Source organism: Suncus etruscus, chromosome 8 (assembly GCF_024139225.1).
Source record: "Suncus etruscus isolate mSunEtr1 chromosome 8, mSunEtr1.pri.cur, whole genome shotgun sequence".
NCBI classification, from domain to species: Eukaryota; Metazoa; Chordata; class Mammalia; order Eulipotyphla; family Soricidae; genus Suncus; species Suncus etruscus.
Window position 1 is genome coordinate 94,152,405 of NC_064855.1, and position 9,567 is coordinate 94,161,971.

Below are 9,567 nucleotides of genomic sequence, written 5' to 3' on the forward strand. Positions count from 1 at the left end.
ACATGGTTCCCTGAGCACCTCTAGAAGTTATCCCTGAGATGAGTGTCCTGAGCCCCTAAATAAAATGTTAATCGATAAAATACACTTTATTTAAAAAAATTAAAACAAAAGCAATAGAAAATCTTCAAGGTACGACTCTCATAGATCTCACTGATTGATCCTAATGACAATATTTTCTCCCACTCAGCTTTTTTTTTGCTTTTTATTCACATCCTCCATGAGAAGACTGGAGATTGAAAATTATCCACACTCTCAGCTTCATGTCCCATGATTCTCTTTCTTCCTGTCTGACAACTCTGATTACTTTTGTTTAGTTTTGTGTTGGAGCCATACCAACATTGCTCATTGTTCACTCCAGGCAATGCAATCAGGGATCACTCCTGGGGTGTTGGGCTGCATGCAAGGCAAGTGCCCTAGTTGCTATACTATTGCTCTGGTCTCAGTTCTTTTATTTTGTTTATTTTTTATGGTTTTCTGGGGCCACACCCAGCAGCACTCAGGGGTTACTCCAGGCTCTGTGCTCAGAAATTGCTCCTGGCATGTTCAGGAACCATATGGGATTCCACGAATCAAACCCAAGACGTCCCGGGTCAGCCACATGCAAGGCAAATGCCTTACCACTGCGCTATTTCTCTGGCCCTCTGGCCTCCGTTCTGATTTAATTTTTGAGGTTAAATTTTTTTTTCTAAATGTTCTATTTTGGCCTTTGGATGTTCCCTGTACTTCTATCTCCATGTCTCCTTTCCTCACATCTACACAGTCATTTTTTGCCGGAGAAGTAAATGTACTTTCATTTCCTTGGGTTTTATATGTGAGCATATTTGGGTTGTCATTATGCAGTCTTTGTCACCCATGATTTAGCATCATGGTTGGCCACCATCAGCTCCCTTTTAATTAGGGCTCTCAATAACATTGTATAGCAAACACGTTTCCATATTTCTATTCTACAAATACCCTATTTCTAGCATCTGGCTCAACCTGTGTGGGCTTACTGTCTGTCACACCATTCACTTATCAAGCACCTTGCATGTGCAAATATTACTAAGCTACTGGGAATGTCATTACCAGACTCAGGAGCATGAGTTGTCAAGTGCAGATATAAAACAGGTGTTCAAATATTAATCAGATGAATTAATAAAGCAAAGCAGGTGATTTATATTTCTGAGAAACACATCGGTACCTGAGTTCCTAGCATCCATCCATCCATCCATCCATCCATCCATCCATCCATCCATCCATCCTTCCTAAACTCAAATGCAGCGTATTTTCTTTTTTAGGAAATAGATCATGTAAGTGGTAACTGAACACATTTTATAAAACATGAAAGCTGAGTGTGTTGTTTTGTTGGCTAAGAAACTTATTAAGAAGTTGAAAGTTTTCCAGTAGTCATGGAAGACTGCATGGTAACATACTGAACACTGATCTCTAATTATTTTTTTTGGGGGGGGGGGCACACTCAGTGACGCTCAGGGGTTACTCCTGTCTCTGAGCTCAGAAATCACTCCTGGCTTGAGGACCTTATGGGACGCCGGAGTATCAAACCAAGGTCCATCCTAGGTCAGCCACATGCAAGGCAAATGCTCTGCTGCTGAGCCACCACTCCAGACCCTCTGTTTTTTCTTTCATGATTCCCCTTTAACATCTTCCAATAGTTATCTCTTAAGTTTCTGTATTTTCTTTTTTTTTTTTTACCTACTGTGTGGCATGCCATTTCAAATTTTGTTATGTCCTTTGATTGTTTTCCTGCTTTAACTTCATTTTTGTTTTATATAACTGCCACAATAATTCATTTATTTATTATTTATTGAGGGTAATAATTTACAACACAGTGGAAGGCTCAGGTGTACAGTTGCTTTCTTAGTAAATGAATATGTGACACAAAGCCATGTACTGTGGGTTCCCTTTCCTGCAGGGACACCAATTAAGATGTGGTTATTCTTTCTTGGAGGGAGATTGCGTATACACAAGGACAAAGACAGACAGACAAAGACAGACAAAAGTGGGAAAAGGATTCTAGCCAAATCTGAATCCAATTCCGTTTATTGAAATTCAAGGCCTGGCTTATATACATATTTGTGTGGGCACAGTTTGCTCGTAAATATGTCAATAGGAAATGTACATAGAACAGACCATATTGGGGCCCGGAGAGATAGCACAGCAGCGTTTGCCTTGCAAACAGCCGATCCAGGACCAAAGGTGGTTGGTTCAAATCCCGGTGTCCCATATGGTCCCCCGTGCCTGCCAGGAGCGATTTCTGAGCAGACAGCCAGGAGTAACCCCTGAGCATCGCGGGGTGTGCCCCCCCCCCAAAAAAAAAGAACAGACCATATTGTCCAGATAACAGGACCCATCAGCAATTAGGATGGAATGAACAGCTAATGGGACCTGTCTTCATCAGGTCGGGGATACTGATTATGGAATCCATCTCAGGCAGGTTGGAATGTACAGATGACAGAACTCATAATTTAGACTCAGTTTCCTAGGGCCAAAAATTCTGTGCTTCCTTTGTTTCTGTACAAACCTTAAAACCTTAAATCTTTTTTTTTTTTTTTTGGGTCACACCCGGAGATGCTCAGGGGTTACTCCTGGCTGTCTGCTCAGAAACAGCTCCTGGCAGGCACGGGGGACCATATGGGACACCGGGATTTGAACCAACCACCTTAGGCTCTGGATCGGCTGCTTGCAAGGCAAACACAGCTGTGCTATCTCTCCGGGCCCACAAACCTTAAATCTTAACTGTTTATTCCTTAAGGCTGCTTGCTTTTAGCATAGCTCTCTGCTTGCTGCCTTAGAAGTGCCTTACAAGTCTTAAATCTCAAAAAATTTACATTTATTCTCAAAGCTGCCTGCTTTCAGCAAAATTCTTTGCCTGTCACAGGCCCTGCATTTCAGCCCTGCATTTTCTGCCTGTTCCTAAGGGGCTCCCTACAATCTACTTCAAATGTTTAGATACCACCACCAGTACATCAACTCCCTCTACAAAGTACACATTCTAATCTTCACCTCTGCTCATTACAATTTATTGCTTGGGTTTATGGGCTTATTTAGTTTATTCATGTCTTTTGTGTCTTTATATTCTACAAATGAGTGAAGTCACATGGTATTTATCTTTTTTTCTTTTAATTTATCTCATTGAAGAGCCAGAGAGATACTACAAGGATTAAGGCACTTACTTTGATCATTGCAGGTCCACGTTTAGTTCTGGGCACCACATACGGTGCCCTGAGCTCATCCAGGAGTGGTCCTTGAGCACAGAGCCAGGAGTAAGCCCTAAGTACTGAAAGATCTGACTCAAAAACAAAAAACAAAATTTACTTCACTGACCATAAATTCTCATAAAATTTATCTATGTCGTTGCAAATTACAAGATTATATCCTTTTGAAAAAATCTTTAATGGTCCAAAACAAAAGCTTTATTGTCAAGAGCAAGTTGGTTCAAAGACAGTGGTCCCTGGTCATCAAAACGACCAACTCCTATCTTCTTTTATGGTTGAGAAGTGTTCCATTGTGTATATGTGCCAGGTCTTCTTGAGTGGGAACATTAATTATTTTCATCTCTTGGTTATTATGAGCCATATTGCAATAAACATAGGTGGTTTATATCTTTGTGTAAGTTGTGTTTTTATATTCTGGTGATAAATATTCCATACAGAAAATACTGGACCAAACAGTAATTCTGTGTTTTGCATTTTTTGAAGAAAAGCCATAGTGTTGGGGCTGGAGCACAGTGTTGGGGGTGGTGCAGGCAGTAGGGCGTTTGCCTTGCACGTGCTAACCTATGATGGAACGTGGTTCGATTCCCCGACATCCCATATGGTCCCCCAAGTCAGGGGCAATTTTTGAGCACATAGCCAGGAGTAACCTCTCAGCATCACTGGGTATGGCCCAAAAACCAAAGGAAAAAAAAAGCCATAGTTTCACATAGTATTGTATTTCCAAAGTTTAAAGCAAGATATGACATCTAGCAAACAGTAATCAAATATTTACTGAATGTTAACATAATTCTTTTGAAACATTTATTTCTTCTGTTATGTACCAAAATTATATATATTTTTTGTTTTTGAAAGAGCGCATGTCACACTAAAGCAAACGAACAATCAAAAAAAAAAAAAAGAGTAGAACCTGGATGGGAGTCAGAGCTTCCAGCGGACACCCATCCTGGGTCATAGATCCAAACCATGAGTCCAATGCTTGGATAAGTACTTACTTTCCTGATGATATCTCAGATTGCTAACTTCTTGGTCAACAATACTGTTGGCTGTTTTCAGGAAAATGAACTGTCATGCTCTGCTGCAGTCACATCAGAAATACATATATGCCTTTGTAGGTAGATTTCAGTGATAAAATGGTATGGAGGGGCAGAATGAAACCATGCCAATGAAGATGAATGTTAGTGGAGTACTTACTGCCTGTGCTTCTCAAATACACTTTATTTTTGTTTATGGGCCACATCCTCCTGTCCTCATGATTTACTCCTGCTTCGGTGCTTGCTCAAGGGTCACTCTTTGCAGGCATGGGGGACCATATGGGACACCCGGATTCGAACCAACAACCTTTGGTCCTGGATCGGCTGCTTGCAAGGCAAACACCGCTGTGCTATCTCTCCGGGCCCAAAGGTCACTCTTGACTGTGCTCAGGGACCATATGGGTTTCACGGGTATGTACAACTTGAACCCCATGTACTTTCCCTCTTTTTTTGTGGGGGGAGGATATTAGGTCATACCAGTTGGGGTCATTACAGTTTTGGGGATTGAACAATGATAACCACATGCAAAGCAACTGTCTTAATCCTTGCAAATATAGTCCTTGTTTTCTTAAGATTGTAAACCTAAACTCCCGCTCCCAAGAAACATGCTTATAAAAATGGATATTTACTTAGGTCTGAAATATTGTAGAAAAGTTTCTTTCCAGATTTTCTAATAGCTATTTTCCTGATTCTGCTTTGTTTCTTGTCTGATACACAACCTTTGAAAATTGTCTGTTGGCAATGTGTTCCAAAGTCATTTCCCTTCTGTTCTTTCTTATGACTCATTTCTAAAATGTTCAAATTTTTTGGTTTCATCATGCTTGGGATCATATTATTAAAATTTATTGAGAAAATGTTAAAGAGCGTGTTGCTTTTATCCCTTTTGTTACTGAAATATTACCTTGCGATGGCTTATTCTAGCTGAGCCATCCTGATAGTTTCCTATTTTCTTTATTTTCCATTGTGATTTAAACACTGGCACACATTAGATTGGAGCCATTAGTTAGCCAGCAAAGTTAATGGGGGAGGAGAAACATGGGGGCATTGGTGGCAGGAAAGTTGCACTGGTGAAGGGGGGGTTTACTTTTTATGACTTAAACCCAACTACAAACATGTTTGTAACCCTGGTGCTCAAATAATTATATAAAAATATATATACTTTTACAATGACCAAATGCCCTAATATTCATAGCATTAAGACTACATACCTATGGTCTGTGAATTTAAATACAATATATTTACAAGAGCTCATTTACTTCCCTCCTGTTTTTCAGTGATTTAACACTGAATTTCAGAAGGTATGTTTCATGGGGCTAGAACCATAGTACATACAGCAGGTAGGATGTTTGCTATGCACTGGCCGATCCGGGTTTGATCCCAGCATCCCATGGTGAAATATCACATTGTTTCCCAAAGGTAATAACTTTTTTTTTTTTTTTTTTTTTTGGTTTTGGGTTTTGGGCCACATCTGGTGACTCTCAGGCTCAGGGTTACTCCTGGCTATGCGCTCAGAAATTGCTCCTGCCTTGGGGGACCATATGGGACTCTGGGGGATCAAACCGAAGTCCATCCTAGGTTAGTGCCTGCAAGTTAAATGCCCTACTGCTTGCACCACCACTCTGACCCCAGGTAGTTCTTTTATCATACAATTGAGCCCTTGTACCTGATAAACCCACTTTCTTTCTCTTCTGGCAACTGCTAGCTGGTATTACAAGTCTGAACTAATCTTTTATTGAAAGCCACTCCTAAGCCTGGGCCTATTGTCTCCCAGATATTGGGATAATTGGAGTAAGAGGCAAAACTGTCCTGAAATGAAGCAGTTAGCACAAAGCAGGTTGTGTCATCAATTCCTGCTCTTTGATGCTCAGCTTCTTCATGGCAGAGTAACATATTTGGGGGAAACATTCTGGCAGAGTAACATATTTAGGGGAAACAGTGTGGCAGAGAAACTTATTTGGGGGAAACAGACTGTGTTGTGTTCTTCAGAAGGTGATAGAATCTCTTTTTGACATGGGACGAGTTTCCACTGACCTTGTGTCAGAAAGAAAAACGTGAAGAGGTAAAAACACGTGGATGCCTTCTGGATGTTTAAGACATGAGGGTTTGTTCTAGAAATATTGTGAAGCTTTCTGCATGTAGAAATGGACTAAGTCCAGTTTGCAGCTCTTTCAGTTTGCTTTAGTGTAAAGCATACTTGGGACGACCAGTCAATTCACTTGTTCCCACTCAAGGCAATTAACAATTGCTTGCAGGGCCAGAGACAGTACAATGGTAGGGTGTCTGTTTTGCACACAGCTGATCTGGGTTTGAGTAGAGGCACCCTCTGTGATCCCCTAAGCCTAGCCAAAGGTGACCCCGGAGAATAGAGCCAGAATGAATAAATCCTGCATATCTCTAGGTGTGTCCATGACATAGATAACTCCACCCACCCATCCCAATAAAAATAATTGCTTGCAACTCTTAGGCACCAACATACAATACAAAGGAATTCTATATAATCTCCTCTGGGGAAATATTATTTTTTTTATTTTGGGCTATTGGGTCATACCCAGCGGCACTCAGAGCTTAGTCCAGGCTCTGAGCTCAGCTGTGGCTGAGAGGGACCAAATGGGATGCCAGGAATCAAATCAGCATTGCTTTTTTGTTTGTTTGTTTGTGTTTCTTTAGCATTGCTTTTTATATGACTATTCAGAATGATCTCTTCTGGGTGAAGGGGGACCTGCTAGACAATTTTAAAGTTCTTGCTTAGGAAGTTCCTGTTCGTCTGTGGTTGATTCACAAGTTGTCTCATGGAGTCTGTGCAATGTTCATATCAGTCTTGGGAAGTAACATCTTCAGCACAAAGAAAGTTAAGACTACTAATATAGTTCTTTCCCATTCTAGACTTTGCTTGCATACTTTTACTTCATGCCTTTTTCTGTATCTTCCCTCAAAAATGTTATTTATTTTTATTTCTGGAATTGCAGCTTAAAGATGGCCATTTAAAAATATATGAATGTGGGCCCGGAGAGATAGCACAGAGGCGTTTGCCTTGCAAGCAGCCGATCCAGGACCAAAGGTGGTTGGTTCGAATCCCGGTGTCCCATATGGTCCCCCATGCCTGCCAGGAGCTATTTCTGAGCAGACAGCCAGGAGTAACACCTGAGCACCGCCGGGTGTGGCCCAAAAACCAATATATATATATATATATATATGAATACACATATGTCATCATTGCACATCTAGCCTTCTCTGGGATAGATCATGGGCTGGGACATGAAAGAAGTCTTAATAAATTGAAATGATATCAAGCATCTTTTCATTTACAATGATATGAGACTAGAAATAAAAATAAATAAAAGTCAAACATATAGCACTAGAAGAAACAAAAATCTGTTATAATTGATGAATATAGATGCAAAAATTTCAACAAAATATTAGTAAATTGAATTCAACAACACTTGAAGGGAATTATTTTTCATGATCAAGGGGATTTATCTCAGGGTTACAGGATGGCTCAATATACATAAATTACTTAAATGCACATATGATAAAGAGAAAACACAAAATCTTGTCAAATGGCTGAAAAAAAATCACTTGAAAATATGAAAGAATTCAGGTTAGGAAAGAAAGAAAACTGTCCCTATGTGCAAATTACATAGATATATACAAATATAAAAAAGCCTAACATAAAATTATTTATTAATGTTCAGCACAGTAGAATAAAAAGTCAATATACAGCTATTATATTCCTATATGCAAATAGTAAAAGGAATGGGAAATTAAAAAAAATTTATTCTAGAATAAAAAGAACAGTAAAATATCTTGAGTGAACCTAACAAAAAAAGGTGAAAAATTTAGGTTTAGAAGATGCTTAGACATTGAAAGAAATGTCTAAGAAAGAAATAAGATGCTTAGAAGTAGGAGGCATAAAGAAATAGAAAGTTTATTTATGAATTGATAGAGAAAAAATAATTCAAATAGCCATCTTACTTAATGCAATGTAGATTGATTAATTTGAATTAATCAAAAATGTCAATACCAGGGCCGGAGACATAGTACAGCAGCAGTAGGGCATTTGCCTTGAATATGGCTCCCCCAGGAAGGATCTGGGTTCAATCCCTGGCATTCATCCTGGCTCCCCAGCCATGAGTGATTTCTGAGCGCTTTTCCAGGAGTAACACCTGAGCTCCACCGGGTGTGGCCCAAACCAAAACCAAAAATTTGAATACCATTCTACAAAGATATAGAACAATTCAAAAACATGTATGAAGCCATAAAAGCCCCTGAAAATCTCCTTGGCAATTTTGAAATAAAAGTAGAAAAATGAATCTCTATTTTCCTGACTTCAAATTATGTTATAAAGGCAACAGTAATTAAAACAGTATAGCATTTAAAAGAAAACAGAATTATATTGAAACAAAAAACAGGCACACAAATGAAACACACAAGACAGCCTAGAAATAAATTCACACATACATGAAGCACTGAAACAATGAAAAGGGCCAAGAACACACAAAAAAGAAAATCTTTTCATCTTATATGTTTCTGGGAAAACTGAATAGCCATACTCTCCTCATCCTCTAATAAAACATCACTATTTAACATCGAATATCAGGATTCACTAAAAATGGACTCAGAGGGCCAGAGATATAGTACACAGGGAAAGGTCCATTCTTATCTTGTATGCTGCAGACAGTTTGATCACTAGTATCATATGGCCCTCTGAACACTGAGCCAGGAATAAGCTGTAGAGATAGCACAGCGGCGTTTGCCTTGCAAGCAGCTGGCCCAGAACCTAAGGTGGTTGGTTCAAATCCCGGTGTCCCATATGGCCCCCATGCCTGCCAGGAGCTATTTCTGAGCAGATAACCAGGAGTAACTCCTGCTGTGCCAGGTGTGGCCCAACCCCCGCCCCAAAAAAAAGAATAATTTTTAGACTTTGAAGAACGTGGTAGTTATCAGAGAGAATAGGAAAAAAGGCTTGAAATAAAGGATAGAGGAAGCCTTTTTGAAATTATTGTGGTGATAGAATTTTGGTGTTGGGTACAGGCAAGACAAATATACTTAGGTAAATGAACTGCATTCTTAAAATTTTACAGTATTGTAAACCAATAAAAATTTATAAAATTGATAATAAAATAAAAAAGCTATGAAAAGTCCTTGCTAATAATATACTAGACAATTTACTAAATGTTTTATCCAGTATCTAGCATATGTCTATTATGTACACATATCTGTACATATCTATATCATATCTATTTGCACTAAAGGAGGACAGACTTTTTTGTAGGCTTTGAATTTAAAAATATGAGCGCCAAGAGAGGTAGTATAGGGGGTAG